The sequence below is a fragment of the Rattus norvegicus genome, chromosome 2 (genome assembly GCF_036323735.1).
Source record: "Rattus norvegicus strain BN/NHsdMcwi chromosome 2, GRCr8, whole genome shotgun sequence".
Classification (NCBI taxonomy): domain Eukaryota; kingdom Metazoa; phylum Chordata; class Mammalia; order Rodentia; family Muridae; genus Rattus; species Rattus norvegicus.
Window position 1 is genome coordinate 118,691,739 of NC_086020.1, and position 16,573 is coordinate 118,708,311.

Below are 16,573 nucleotides of genomic sequence, written 5' to 3' on the forward strand. Positions count from 1 at the left end.
GCTGTGTACAGAGCCTTGTCTCTGCTGACCTGGAATTAAACCCAGGCTATTTTTATGGTGACTGAGCTCAGAGCTTGAGCCTGCTGGACAAGCATTCTACCACTGAGCGACAGCCACGGCCAAAGGCGCTTGGTGGTTACTCAAAATACACGGCACCGGCTACCCTTATCACAAACCTTATGGTTATCATAGACATAAATAACAATTGTCAATTTATATATATTTATTGAAGGCCTACTGCATGCCAGGTACCTTTCTGAGTACTGGAGGTACAGCCAACTTGGTCCCCGTGGAAGCTACAAAACCTAGAAACACATATCACCAATAATTTAAACACTGTTTTAAACAAAGAAGAGGCCTTCACAGCACAGTGTACTGGGGGTGTGAGGAGGTGGAGTGAACCAGACACATCTGTTGTCATTCTTTTGATGAGGTCTAATTGACGTGCAAAACCCAGCCATGCCTTTCTGTTCATCATTGATGGTTACCCACACTCTCTTGAGCCATAGGATCTCCACAGAAAGACCACAAAATATCATCCTTATGAGGGGCAGCTACTGGCTGAAGGGAAAAGCCCACACTTTCACAGGATAGAAATAAGATATGAGAACCATGTGTGTGTGAGTGTGTGCGTGTGTGTATGTGTGTGTGTGTGTGTGAGTGTATGTGAGTGTGTGTGTGTGTGTTTAGTTGTTATTATATTCAAGACTTGGCATGTTACCCTGGAGTCATACCATGTGGCAGAAATTAGATACTGCTTCTAGTTTTCCTCTGTCTGTCAGACAAAAATGCTCTGAGAGCCACCATCCCGCCCCCTGTGTGTATTGAAAGGCACATGTTGGCTGCAAAGAGTCTTCCTGGTGATTTCTATGATGCATTCTCCCAATGACTCCCAAGCTCAGTCACCACTCGAGAACCCAAAGCCCATTTGGATGTGATTATTTTCCAATTATTGGCTTAATCAGAAAAACTGTGGACACAAATAGCTGTTCTTTGTATCCTCGGAAACAGGGAGGACTAAACCTTAAATTGAAGCAGAAGGAACTTATTTTAGAAAAAAAATTACTCCAGCTATTACATTACCTGCCTATAGGTAGGGGGCGGAATTCAATTAGCACTGTGGTTAGGGCTATGCCCATCTGGTTGAGCCCTGATTGTTGATTAGACACAAAATCAAAAAACTGGGATACAATCCTTAAAAAAAAAAAAGACTTGGGGTTGGGGATTTAGCTCAGTGGTAGAGCACTTGCCTAGCAAGCACAAGGCCCTGGGTTCGGTCCCCAGCTCCAAAAAAAAAAAAAAAAAAAAAAAAAGGACTTGAGTCATTTTGGGAGGCAGCAGAGAGCGTTGAGATAAGACTTGCCATACAGCCCAGGCTGACCGAAACCTTCTCCATCCACCTAGGGGGCCTTCAGGGAAATGACAAAGGTAACACCCAGGATGGTTCGACGTCTTCTGTGCCAACTATAGACTAGACAAGATCCTGTCATCCTGGAATCTGTTGGCAAACACCAGGGGCAGATCCTGAGACCACCCTAGTCTGCACAGGCTGGGCAGGGAGCGTGGTGAGGGTCCGTATGTGTGGAGCAACTGTTCTAAAGCAACTGAAAGCAGGAGTGCTGCTCCCGTTTCTACCCAGCTGCCTCAGCCTCCACCATCCCAGCGCACACATCTATATCGTGACGGCCTTGGGGGAAGAAAGAAAGGAGAAGGAAGGAAGAAAGTAACCCACAGACACTGTAAGTTACTAATAGAAGCCAAAAGTGTAGAACTGGTTAAGAGCCCTCTATACTTGTTCCCGGAGGTGGTGACTGTGCAGAGAGAGCCGGAGCCTAGGAGGCATGCACCTGCTGTCCCTGCAGGGCTGGAGAGGCTGAGAATTGAAATCCAAGGGCAGCTGACACTAAACAACAGGCTTCAGGACAGACAGGACCACACAGTGAGACCCCGTCTCAAAAGGCACAGACAAAGGAGCCGAGGACGGGGCTCTTCAGTTAAAAGCACTTGTTGCTCTTGCAGAGGACCTGGGTTGGTTCCTGGTACCTACATGGCAGCTCACAACTGACTGTAATAACTCCAATTCCAGGGGATCCTTCTACTGACCTTAATGAACTCAAACATGCACTCAGGCAACACACACAGAAACAAATACATTTTTAAATAAATATAATATACAGCAAAATGTGCGCAATATAGAATATTTACATATTACATATATATGGAGGCATGTATGTGTAAAATTTTTTACATAGTATTAAGATAGGGCTTGGGGGCTGGAGAGATGGCTCAACGGTTAAGAGCACTGGCTGCTCTTCCAAAGGTCATGAGTTCAACTCTCAGCAACCACATGGTGGCTCACAACCATCTGTAATTGGATCTGATGCCTTCCTCTGGTGTGTCAAAGACAGCATGTTCATATACGTGAAATAAATAAATAAATAAATCTTTAAAAAAAAAAAAAGATAGGGCTTGGGAGGTACCCTTGCCCCATACAGACTTTTTAGTATGTCAGAAGGGAGCAAATATGGAAGGGTTTCTATTTTTTTTTTTCACTTCTGGCTTGCATGACAGAACTTACAATTTCTAGAGTTATTTCTTCTATCTTTACAAAAAGAAAAGGAGGCACGTGTCACTGAAATAACTTTGAAAACCTGGCAAATCTGTGTCTAAGCTTCAGTAGAAAGCCAGGTCAATGTCTGAAGCCCAGGGAGAGCAGTCCAGAGGCAGTTCCCCTGTGAGGGACCTCTGCAGAGCTGGGCCTTCTGCATATCCATGCCAGAGTTAGTCGGGGGACATGGCCAGAGCTGGGGACCAGAACACAACAGCTTCAGTTATGTTGAACAGAGCAGGAAAAAGACCCTATAGAGTGGCCCAGTGATGCCAGGGAAGGAACCTCACTCTCCGAGCTGGCCCTAATGGGTGCCAGGAATGAAAAACACTCCTTCCTGCTGAATGCCTTTTTTAAATGCTTGCACAACAGAACAAAGGCATCGACATACAGAAGAGAAGCCAGGTCAGCCGCTGTGTAAACCACCAGCAGAGATAGGTCTAACAAATTTCCACCATACTGCACCCAGATTCACTGGCAGCCCTAAAGTACAGGTAACAAGCTAACCACACTTGAGAAGCCATTGTACCAGCGTGCTGGATACCACGTAGCACATTTCTTTGCTCACTGAAGCCCACAGCTCATCTCCTAGCAGCTGAGAAAACTGGGCCGGGTAGAATCAAGTGGACCGCTCAAATCATCCCGTCCTACTAGGTGGAAAAACCTAAGTCTAGCTGGATGCCGTGGCTCACGCCTTGAATCATAACATATGGGATGCTGGTTGAGATGACTGAGGGCGCAACGCCAGCCTGGGCTACACAGAAAGACTATCTCCAAGAGGAAAAGAAACCTTAAGTCTACCAAACACATAGCCCATGCATGCTTCTCTTGATAGGCAATTTCTCCAAAAGAAGGCGGCGTGTCTCTGAGCGTGTGGAGTGAAGGGCAGGGCTCTGCTGTGAAATGCGGCCTGAGTGTTGTAGAGATGACTCAGCACGAGGACAGGAATTGGGGTCCCAGCACCCACTCACAACCCAGTCTTCCTATGCACATTTAGGACCTCGGTTCCATGGATGTTCGAAGGCGGGAGAGGATAGGAGGGTTTCTGTGGCTTCCTGGCTTATGAATCCCAGGTTCAGGGGGAGATCCTGCTTCAAACAACAGGCAGAAAGTGATGGAAGGGGAAACATAATGCCTTTGTGGCCTCTGCACACGTGTACAAGCATGCACACGTGAGCATATACTTACACAGACACAAGTAAACACATGCATACAATGTTTAAAACATGATGCATAAATATGGAAGAAAACACCCTACCACCTTACCAAAGCATGAGGCAGACAACAAAGCAATTATTTATAAAAAAAAATAAGCAAATTACCTACATTTCCATCAGCAAAAAGCACACATTTTACACTCTGAGTTATTTCCCTATAACCTTTTGAGGATATAAATGAATTATTTGCTCAAAACCAGGTTTATACTATGTTAATTAAATTATGACTCTGCTTAACTTTTTAACTTATTTTTATTTAGGTAATGTGTGTGTGCGCGCGCGTGCACATGTATGCACACGTGTGTGCCATGTATGTTTACATTGCTACAGAAGCCAGAAGAGGGTGTCAGGTGCCTTGGTGCTGAAGTCCTAGGCAATTGTGTGTCACCTGATGTTACGGATGCTGGGGGCCAAATCAGCTGCAAAAGCAGCAAGCACTCTCAGTCACAGAGCCATTTTCCCAGGCCCTTAAACGAGTGTCAAGGTAGCAGGAAGCATTCATTGATAATGAGAATAATCCAGACGTCCTTTAACAGAGGACGGTGCTGATAAAACATCCAAGTTCCTTTTAGGAAGAATGAGGCCACGTGGGAGGAGAGGAGCAACTAGAGAGATGGCTGAGCCTTAAATCGTTTCTATTGGCAGAGGACTTGAGTGCTTTTACCAGCACCTACACTAGGTGGCTCACAGGTATCAGTAATTCCAGCCAGGGGTTCCAACACCCTCATTTGGTCCCCATGGACACTGCAACTATGTGCGTATAGATAACTCCACACAGATACACAGAGTGGAGGAGGAGGATGCGTACCGGCAAGTAAATGCTGCTAAGAGAGGCAGAGTCAGTCTTCCCCAGGAAGAAGCCCCTGTGGGTTCTCCAATCCCAAGCCGTAAACTTTAAACACATGCGCATATGAGCCACACTCAGCAAGTTATGTTTAAATACTTGTGTGTGTATGTGTGCATGTGTGTGGATACATGTTTACACGTTGCAATAATTAAGGAAGAAGAGGTCATGAAGTCGGGAGGGAGACGGGAGACTGTGAGAACAGTCAGAGGGGAAGCGTACAGTACGCGCGCAAGAAACGCTCGAAAGACAGGAAGTGTTTAAAAACGTAAAAAGAATGAGATGGAACTGGACTTTGAAGGTTGCCTGGAACATTTGTTATAAAGTGGAGAGATGGGGGAGGGGAGGGCACAATGCTGACACCATAGGGGATAATCTCAGTACAATATGAGACTCACACGTGGGAGTCTCACCCCAGCCAGCATGGTTCCATCCGGAGTAAGGAAGTAAAGAAGTTAAAATGAAGGCACAGGGCGGGGCGCTGATCTGGCAGGAGAGCCGCCCTCCTTGAGTGGAAACCAAGGAAAAGTCGCGCGAAGACAATGAGAGACAAGCCCCATCTACAGACCGGAGAACAGTCATCACTAGAAACGGCGCCCCCAGCCAGAGCCGTGATCTTAGACATTCCAACCTTGAGGATCTCTGAAAAAAACTATGGGAGCCACCCAGACTGTAGGCAAAGCTGAGCAGACGCCGCATGGGTTGCATTTGAAGGAATGCTGAAAACTGATGTGTAAGAGACGAGTGCCGACCTCCGCAGGAAGAGCAGAACAATGGTTCCACCCGTTTTCTCCTCTTGAAGGAACTTCATCAACGCACACAGAGTCTTTCAGACTTTGTTCTGGGAAGACAAACATTGCTAATACCATGACCACATTAACTGTTTTTTGAACTGTCTTTTAAAACACTTTAGAATATACCCATTGTCTCACTGTCTCACTTTCTTAACGTGTTGGCACTATCCTTTATTCAGTACAGGACGCACACCGGGTGGCTCCATACCCACTGATCTCAAGAATTCTGTCCCAGACACTCAGTAGTCTTCCCACAGCTCATTCTCACCCCCAGCCCTTTTACAAAAAGAGTTGGGGAGTTAACCTTCATTGTTTTTCCTAATCTTATCAGCCAACCAGATTCCAGACAGCCCCATTAACAGGATGCATCCAAGTTGGCTAGAATGTTCTATAGAGGTGTTGACACGGAAAGTTGAAGGTATTATTTGCTTCCACAGACAAATATGTAGACTATTTCTAGCAGAGTGATCCAGGGCTAATAATTTAAATCTGACAGGGTCACCTGAGATGGTGGTGCTTCTCGAGTACAAGATGTGTTAAACAATCAGATGAAAAGAACCAGAGAAACTCACAAAGTACTTGACCAATGACACGGCACATAAAAGCCAGGAGTGTTTCACGGAGGTAATGAGAAGATGCACTTCCCATCCTAACACAGCGAGACACTCAACGCTCATTATGGGGTGGCAATGACAAACGCTGCTAGGGTTCACTCTAACTCTGTCTCCGTCACAATGAAGCCCCACTTTTGAGGACTTATAATTCAGCCAAAATAATTTGCTGCAGGAGTGTTTCAGAAGACCTTTCTTATAACCCTTTCGAAAAACTCCAGCATCAGAAATTCTGAGCCCTGAAGAGGCTGCCACTTGTAAAGCAGGTCTCCTGGGGCGTTGAGTTCTTAGACACGTGGGCTTTATTCCTGCTGTGTGAAGTTCTTCTAAATCACTTCTTACTTTGGTTAACAGGTAGTAATAGGAAATGAAGGGTTTCAAAACTGATTCCTTTGGCTATTTCTCATTAAGAGAATGACTAGAAAGAGCATTTCAATATAAAATGCTAATGCATGCTTGCTTGAAGTCATAGGCCAGCCCTGAAAATCCAGACCTAGAAAATAACGCACATTGTATTTCACCTGAACGACGCGGTAAAAGTCAAGTGTCTGAAGAAGAAGTTTTGTTAACTTTTCAAGGTTCTAAGGGAATCATGGGAAATGCTACCATAGACATAACAAATCACTTAACCCAAGACTTGCAAACTTTGTGCCAGGAAACCCAGATGTCTGTGGTTGGCCTTGCTCAACATGAAACAAACTCAACAGAATAAGGATTGAAATTACGACTCTATAATACACTATCAAAATAAAATCCCTCCTTGGAAGGTTCCAACCATCTGGCTATACTGTGGGATCTGAGGAACACACAGGGCCTGTCTGCCCATTTGCTTTTGTTCTGTGCATTCGCTACTTTTCCTGTTGCTGGGAACAAATACTTGCCAAGGAACAACTCGGAAGGGTTGGAAGGGTTTGCTTTGACTCTGGTCCGGGGGAGGGACTGCCATGGCAAGGAAGAATGTGAGGCAGCTGGTCATATTGTGTCCTCCATGGGGAAGCACACAGAGGCCAGGGCTGCTCTCAGCTCTGCTTGTCCTTTGTACTGAGTCCAGAAAGGCAGCTCATGGCATAGTACTGTCAACACTCAAGAGCGGGGGTTCTCTCCTCAGGTAAACTCTTCTGGAAACATCCTCAGAGACAACTCAAAGGAGTGCTTCCCATGGTTGACGGAAGATGAGCATCACATTCTATGATGCCCAGACTGCAGTCAGCAGCTGTCAATCACAAAACTAAGGTCAGTGACATAAGCCCTGGAGCAGAGGCTCTCCTCAGAGTGGAAACCACTGAGCCATAATCCCTTGCTAAAAGTTGAGCTCCCAGCACCCTAAGCCAGACTGGCTAACCCTGTGGAAGCTCATCTGGTATGCTGATACCTTTCTCCTGGGTCATTACACACTCTGAAACTTGGAAGCCACCACAGACACCTCCCAGCCAGTAGCTACAGATACTAGTCTCCTGGATGGAGTAGCCACGTATGTTAGACATTAAAATATCTTTCATTAGGCATCAGATGGTGAAGGACACATAGTCAGATGTCTATACTTCAGTGGAGTGTCTGAGAAATAGCTGTAACACACAGAAGGTGTCCGAGACCGGAGTGTTAGGAAGAACACATTGACACGCTTTCTCAACAGCAACTCTACACTGAGAATCAGGAAACTCAAAAATGTACCCATCTTTACCTTGGTGACTCACGTCTAAAGATCTTAGATTGGCAGGGAGGCAGGTCCTCCTGGGCTAGGGAGATAGTTCAGTGTATAAAGATGCTGCCAAGCCTGTTGAGCTGCGTTCAATCCCCAGCACTCACACCGTGGAGTTAGAGAACCGACTTCCCTACACACGCACCACAGCACCTGTGTGCCTATCTCCCTCTGCTCTGCAAATAGCGACTAAAATGCAAATTTGTTAAACATAAAGACTTATTTTTACAAGGAAAGTTATCACAGCCTCAAAATGGGAAAATATTGGAAACATCTAAAACTGTTGCCAGCAGTTAATAAGTATATTTTAAAGGCTTTGTTAGTTAGTTCTATTGAAGTTGACAATGCATGGAGCATATTGTAATGTGCTATAGAAATTTAGCGCTCGTTTTGTACTTCCCTGTTTCAACCCAGTTGAGGCACAATTTACACCCCCATCCCACAGTGAACTAGTGACTGCCATGTTAGGAAGCAGGACTCTAGAAAAGGGGCCTTGCTGAGAAAACAACAGCCAATATGGAGACAGAAGAACAGCATACGTGTGTCGTGGTGAACTAATTACAACATAAAAATAACGCGAGAAAGGGAGAGGAAAGAAGAACTCCCCACCCCTTCCCCTCTCCTTCCTTTCTGAGCAAGTCAGCTCAGTCAGTCAATGGGTTCTCCAGTGTTGGAGTGAGGATTAAAAGGAAAGAGACAATTAGACAACACTGTAGAGTGGCCCCCAGCCAGTTCTGAGGCTGAAGGCGGGTTTATTTTTTCCTATTCTACTTTTATACCATTTCAATTACATGAAAGTAATAAGGTTAGTTCTAGGCTAAGGAAATAAGCAGGACAATAAACACAGTCAAGGAACAAGCAAGACAATAAACAGAGTCCTGTGATCACTGTTTCTAAGGGCTTATCAGGATGACCAAAATACCTGAGCCTACTTCCCTGTCCTAACCCAAAGTCATACTCTTGCCTGAAGCCTACTTCTTTGTTCTAGCCTAAAATCAGATTCCTGCCTGAGCTAACTTCCCTGTCCTGGCCCAATGTCAAGCTCATGCCTGGAGTAGCCCTACTTCCTTGTCCTGTTCCAGTGTCAAATTCCTGCCAAGTGGCCCCAAAAGCTCTCCACACCTTTCCCTATGCCCCCACTTTCTCTCTCAGTACCTCATACACCAGACAAACATTAGACCATTGAGCTGCACGGTCAGCTCCACAGTCTGTTGACTTCAGCACCTCCAAAGTCCAGGTCAGAAAACTCTGAGAGGCAACAATCTCAGCCCAGAAGGGTGTTGAGAAACGCCTCTGGCCTCTGCCCACCAGATGCTAGCAGTGCCCCCAGCTTCACTAACAAAACAATTTCCACTGTCCTAGAGGGTAAATCCACCCCAGTTTAACCACTGCCCTATATATAGGTAATGGGAGAACTGAGGGTTTAAAGGAATTTATCTAACACTAAGAACAGTAGCAAATTACACAAAAATATAGCAAAATAAAGGTACTAAAAAAGATACAATTAAAACAGTAAGCACTAAGACAAAAACAGACATCCCAACAAATGCTGAAAATAAAAATATAAAAACAGGATACATAAAGAAAAATGTAAAAAATGTTATGTAACATAAACCATTACAAACATCATAATTCAGAGAGCATACGTAGCAGCAATACCAATAATTATGAATAGGGTAGACTCACCTGCAGTGAGACAAATTCACATTTCACATTACCTACAAAACCGGGTTCTAAATTTTAATATCTTTTGTTTCTATCATTATTTGTGTGTTTTGCCTGCATGTATGTCTGTGCAGTACCCAGTGACTCCAGAAGAGGGCAGAAGATCTTCTGGACTGGAGTTACAGAAGGTTGCAAGAGTTGTGTGAGTGCTGGGAATAGAACCTGGATCCTTTGGAAGAGAAATTAGTGCTCTTAACTGTTGAGCCATCTCTCCAGCCCCAGGAATTTAAAAATACCAATGTTTTAAATTGATTTTTTTTAAGAGAAAAGAATTGGCAAGTCCTTTTTTTTTTTTTTATCTCATTGGTAAGAACGTCCTTGACTTCCTGAGATGATGACAGACATGAGTCAGGGCCCGTAGGCTGAAAGAATCCCTTTGCTCCCCAAGTAGCTTTTGGTCATGGCATTTTAACCCAGCAACAGGAAAAATCCTTTAGAACCAACAGGCTAGTATCCGGTAGAAGGCACTCTTTTCTTCTGAGACAGGCCAGCCTTTAGCCACTAAGAGGACTGCATCAGATATTTTCTCATTGTCATAACAAATTTCCTGACAAGCAACTTAAAGGAGGGTTTACTGTTTAAACCTCAATGGCAGGAATGGCACCACGACAGGACCATGAAGATGTATGCCCCCATCACACCAGCAAACAGGAAGCAAAGCAGAGCGAAAGGAAGTGCAATCGGGCTGCCAGCCTCAAGCCCCGCCCCACGTGATCCGCTCCCTCCAGCAAGGCTCCACCTCTTAAAGGTTCCACAGGTTTTCCAACAGCGTTCAAGAACATGAGCCTGGGGGTTGGGGATTTAGCTCAGTGGTAGAGCACTTGCCTAGCAAGCGCAAGGCCCTGGGTTCGGTCCCCAGCTCCGAAAAAAAGAATTAAAAACAAACAAACAAACAAAAAAAAACCATGAGCCTGGGGGTGATGTTTCCCATTCAGACTAAGTAATGGCTCAGTGACAAACGTTCGTGTTTAGTTTGCTGTTTCTGCTTGTCTATGCAAAAGGTCGGTTAGTGTTCCCATGTATGTAATAAAAACAATGCCTTCAGCAGAGTAAATAGGCTCTGCCCCCTGTATTTCTTTCCCAGGGTATTACATAAAAGAAACTTAAGGAAGTCTCTATTTTGCGTATTGGCAATCTAAAAAAGAAAAGAAGAAAAATTTAAGTGGCCATTTTGTGGAGCTTTTTATTTTGCATACTCGAAGAGAGAATCAAATTGTGAGCAAACCCATAATACTTTATCTAGAAAAAAATAAGTCATTGGAAAATATTCTTTGGGCAATAAGTTCTACCTTCTTATCTCGGCTCCACAAGGGGAAGGCTTTCATGCTCTTTGATCGTGTATTTAACAGTCCATCGGAGGAGCTGAAATGCTATTCATCTTCTCCTCTCACAGAAAAAGAACCAGGAAGAGCCCTCTTCTGAGAGTTGCTTTGGGAGCCCACCTCAGGGAGCACTAAGTCTTGGAAGAGTCAAGGGGCCCTGGAGAGAAAGGGAACGGAAACAGAGATCCATTGCTGACTTAGAGACCAGGAGCAGGGTCCTGGGATCAGAAATGGCTCCTGAGGACTTGTGGGTTTTGTTGTTGTTGTTTGTTTGTTTGTTTAACTACTGGACAAGTCTGAGATTTTGTGAGATTTTTTTTTCTGATTCAACAAGCAAGCAAGCATCTCCAGAGATTTGGCTAGAATAGCCAGCCTTGCCTCAGACAGTCAACCTGGTCAATATCTGGCTGTGTGTTTGAGAGTAGGGGGTAGGCACTCACCCATGCAGATGTGTGCATGTGGAGGCCAGAAGTCAGCATTGGGTGCCTTCCTTGTTCTCTCTCAGCTGAACCTGGAGCTTACTGAACCCCTAAGCTGGTGGTAACCCCGTCTCTGTGTCTGTAGCACCTGTCTTTTGTTTCAGGATTTTCTATTGAAAAGAGCTGGAGGCATACCATTGTAGAAGCTGGACTGGCATTTTTTTTTTTTGCCATGCATAATTCTAAAGATTACGTTGACCTTTCTTTACACCCACACACTTATCCTTCAGGGCTGAGTATCAAGCTCAGGATCTCCTCCTTCACACCCCTGCCTGACGCTCTGTCTATGCACGCGCAAGCCTACAGCCTGTTTCATGGAAGAAGTAAAGCTGGCCTCCTCTGGGTTCCCACTGCATCCCTTCCTTCACTCCTTCTGGAAAGAAACCTGCCTACCTGACCTTCAGCCCGATACATAATTACCTTTTTTTCCATTTTACTAAAATAAGGGAAGCACATGCCATCTTTATGCTTCTCCTTGGTTCATTTGTAAAATAAAGAAAGAAAACTAAAACACATAATGTGTAACTAATTAGTAGACTTGTAATTACATTTAAACAAACCTTGGTTTCAATCCTTCACAGTAAGCACCCAATCTTTTTTTTTTTTTTTTTTTTTTTTTGGTTCTTTTTTTTGGAGCTGGGGACCGAACCCAGGGCCTTGCGCTTCCTAGGCAAGCGCTCTACCACTGATCTAAATCCCCAACCCCTGTGTAAGCACCCAATCTTAAAGACAACAGCGTCCACTGCAATGTCTCCGCACGTTATTTTGGGGTGTGTGACCACCGTTTAGTTCCTTAAGCCTCTTCTCTCTTATTTCTGCTGGTTAGAGGGAATTTTTTTTTCCATTTCAAATTATCTAGTAGTGCTGGTTAGTACAGGATGGTACTGGCTGGTGCCAACAGTGTCATCTCTCATGACTCCACCCCACCTCCAGCTTTTTAATCTCTGGCTATCGGTACAGACTCCATCAGGTACACAGCAGAAATCCAGGTAGTACAGAGGTTCTCTACTGGGATGGAAAGGCAGTACCTGGCTGCCTGCCCAGCGATTAGTCCAGGTGCTACCAGGCACTCAAAGATAGGAGATCCAGGCAGGGGATGCAGTGCAGTTGTTACAGTTGTTGCCTAACATGTACAAAACCCTGGACTCAATGGACAGCACTACATAGGCAGGCTCGATGATGTACTTCTGAAATCCAGCCACTTGAGAGGTAGAGGCTGAGGGTCAGAAGTTCAAGGTCATCCTTAGCTACATAGTAAATTTGAAGCCAGCCGGGGGTATGTGAGACCCAGTCTTAAAACAAAGTGGCAGAGGAGGAGGAGGAGGACGAGGAGGATGAGGACAAGGATGAGGAAGAAGAAAAGAGGTGAAGAAGAAGAAGACGAAGAAGAAGAAGAAGAAGAAGGAGGAGGAGGAGGAGGAGGAGGAGGAGGAGGAGGAGGAGGAGGAGGAGGAGGAGGAGGAGAAGGTGGAGGAGGTGGAGGAGGAGGAGGAGAAGGAGGAGGAGAAGGTGGAGGAGGTGGAGGAGGAGAAGGAGGAGGAGGAGAAGGAGGAGGAGGAGGAGGAGGAGGAGGAGGAGGAGGAGAAGAAGAAGAAGAAGAAGAAGAAGAAGAAGAAGAAGAAGAAGAAGAAGAAGAAGAAGAAGAAGAAGAAGAAGAAGAAGAAACAACTATGTCTTTTTAAAATTAAGCTCTCATAGCATCATTATCTTGTTATAACATTATATCAAAAAGCCGAATGAATTTAAAGTACAGTTTCAACTAGAAAACTGAGCTCCCCATTTAGAATCAAGTACAAAAACTCTAGGTCCTCCATTTAGAGATAGCTGTAAATATTTGTTAGTTTACAGATGAGAAGGGAAAGGGGCAGAGATGCCAAGAGACTGGAAGAGGATTTGGGCCAGCAGGTTTGCGAGGACTTTTCATCAACATTTTCTAGCGCCCCCTGGTGGCAGCCCACAGAAGCTAAACAAGCTTTTACACAGGCCCCTGTTCTCAGAAGCTGCCCTTCCTTAGAAATGCACATAGATACTGCTCAGGATAGTCCTCGAACCCCCTCCAAACTCACTACCCCAGTTGCTCTAAATCTGTCAATAGAGACATATTGTCCTTCACTCCACATCAGTGTCTCTATCAGAATTCTTAACATCAAGTGACCAGGTTGGTCAAAATAATGATTGGGCACCATGATTTTTCTGTCTGTCCTTTTCCTTTTCCCTGACTGTTTTCACTCTTGCCTTCCTTCATCTTTTCATTTTATCAATGGAGAAAGAAAGCTATAGGCGGATGAGTGTTACCAAGTAACACTTTCCCTTTCACTTGAAGCCACAGTGAGGATTTGCAACATCCTGATGCACAGCCTGCATCTTGAGGGCAAAGAAAACCCTCTGCATTCACTATGTGAGCTGAGGAGAACAAACGATTCTTTGAATCTGTCTTGTTGTAATAAACATTCTTGTGTGGCCAGAAGATACCACTGTTTAGTAAAGAACCCAAGAAAGTTTAATAACAAGAAAAAAAAATGCTACTTGCTGTAATAATTCTGAAAAAATATCTTCATCCACCCAGTCCAAAACAGAAAACCAGACAGAGCCAGACTCAGCCAGATCCTTGAGCAGGGACCATGCTGGACTGTGTGACCATGGTGATTCAGAGGGGTGCGAATTTTTCCTGACGTGTCACTGTCCTGCGTGCTCCTGGACAGCTGCTGGAGTGTTTCATCAGTAACTAGACCACTGTAGAGACTTGCTTACCTTCTGTGTGCCAGTGTGGCCCCAGACCATCAGGTGTAGCTCCAGGCTGGAGTTCCCTGCAGTGAGATGATTCAGATAAATGAGGGAGATGGAGCATTCAGATAAATGGGGCATACAAGATCAGGGAGGGGGCTTGTTTGTCTGTTTGTGAGGGTATGTGAATGTTCATGTGTCTGGGTGGGTGCGTTCGGGCGTGCATGCGTGTGTATGTATATGTGAGCATGAGTGTGTGTGATGTGTGTTAGTGTGTGTTAGTGTATTGTATGTGTGTGTTGGTATATGTGTATGTGTGTGTCAATGAGTGTATGTGTGTTAATGAGTGTGTGTGTGTTGGAGTGTGTGTGTGTATGGGTATGTTTGCATGTGTATGTGTCTATGGGCATGTTTGTATATGTGTGTATGGCTACGTGTATATGTGTGAATGTGGTCTCTGTGTGTTGGAGTGTGTTTGTGTGAATATTATATGTGTGTGAGTGTGTGTATTTGTATGTGTGTGTATAGGCTGGAGGAGTACTTTGTGTATCATTCCTCAGGTACTGTCACCAGTTTCATTCTGTTGTTTTGCTTTGAAATGGACACATTAGTTACTCTTTGTTGTGGTTGTGATAAACACCATCTGTCACCCACTCACTCCCACTCAGTGACTCCTTCCTCTTTGCGAGTAATCTCCTCTTACTCTAGCATCTTAATCTAAAATTTTTATTTTTACGACAATGTATTTTATCATGTTCTTTTTCCTCCCCCGACTCCTCCCAGGTCCAGCCAACCTTCCAACATCATGCTCTCTTTCTCTCTCAAAAAACAACAGCAACAACAAAAAGATCACAACAAGTCAACAAAACAAAAAATACTAAAGCAAAACAAAACAAAAAGCATACAAAGAATTTTGAGTTGATTTTGTGTTGGGCAGTTTCTGCTCAGCAAGTGAGAGGCCTTCCCTTGAGTGAGACCCACTTCTCTAGTGTCACGCCACTGGAGAAGACTCATTTTCTTTTCCCAGCAGGTATCAACTGCAGAGACTCTTCATTGAGGATGGGACTCTGTGCCTACTTCCCCAAGGCAGGGCTGGGGTTTTGTCTGGTTTGCACTTGAGCAGGACTTGTGTGTGCTGCAGTGCCTCTGTGAGTTTGTGTGTGTACCAGTCCTGTTGTGTCTAGAAGATTCTGTTTGCTCAGAGTCGTCTACTATCTCTGGTCCTTACACTCTTTCTGCCTCCTCTTCCACATAGATGTCTGAGCCTTAGGAGGGTTGATAAAGACATCTCATTTAGGACCAAGTGTAAAAGTCTGGGGCTTTTCTTGTTCCCAAATAATGACATGGAGGACCTTCATATATAAATTTCAAGCATTATAGCTGGGCAGATACTGGCCTGCTCTAACCTGACTGCGCTGGCCCAGCCTATTTGTCAGGCACGTCCCAGTCACGTGGTGTTACCCGCCATCTTGGTCTCCCTCTGGCATCTCCTTCTTCATCCGGTCCTGCTGGCCACTCCTCTCTTGCCCACCTGAGAACCTTTCTTTTCTCTCAGAGCATGAAAGTCCTGCCTTATATTCTCCTGCTCAGCTACGAGCTGATCAGCTCTTTATTGATCAATCAGAGGATGATGAAGAAGAATGTTTTTACAAATACCGAGTCAGGAAATGCTTCACAGTAATGACAATACCTAGTCCCGACCGACCACACCCAGATCTCTGGGTACAGAAATCAGCACGTGAGCACACAGTACACAAACATCAGCCCACAACTGAGAGCTTCAAAGTCTCTCATCGCATACTGTCCAGTTGTGAGTCCCTGTGTTAATTTATTACCATCTACTGCTAGAAGGAACTTTTCCAATGTGTGTTTACTGACGCACTCTGCCCTTAGGAGTCACCATTTTATCGCTAGGTTCGGTTAGCAGAATGACAGTGGTAGGTTTTCTCCTAGGCTCAGGACCAATCTAGTCTCAGGTTTTTGGCCACTTTAACAGTATCGGGTATAGGTTCCATCTCATAGAGTAAGTTTTAAATCCATTTTTAAAAAGTGACTGGTTAGCTTTGCTCAGGGACCGTACTGTAGTCAATGAGGTTTATCCGAGGCGTGATTATTGCTAATTGAAAAAGTGATTGGTTAGTACCATGACATTGTCACTGTCGTACCAGTTTATCTTGCTGGCAGGTTACTGCTGTGGGTCACAGTTTTTGTAGCTAGTGATTGATGATTATCTTACTCTACTGTCTTTGGTGTGTGTGTGTGTGTGTGTGTGTGTGTGTGTGTGTGTGTGTGCGTGCGCGCGCGCGCACACGTGCACAGGTCTTGTGCAGGAAGCCACAGCTGCCCTGTGTTGATGAGTGCATGTTCAGATGCAGATTTCACACACTCCTCATCCTCTGGCTTTTACAATCTTGTCACCCCTATTCTGTGACAGTCCCTGGACCTTAAAGGGAGTGTGTAGGTCGTGTAAATGTCCTATTTGGAGCCGACTGCCCACACTTAAAATTTTTAAGATAAGTAGTTCCCAGCCCCAGATGATCCAGAAGACAG

At 44.9% G+C, this 16,573-nt stretch overlaps 1 pseudogene; it reads left to right on the top strand.

Moving 5' to 3' along the window:
- Positions 1 to 16,082: 16,082 nt before the first annotated feature.
- LOC134486012 (U4 spliceosomal RNA) lies at positions 16,083 to 16,151 on the top strand (annotated as a pseudogene).
- Positions 16,152 to 16,573: the final 422 nt, after the last annotated feature.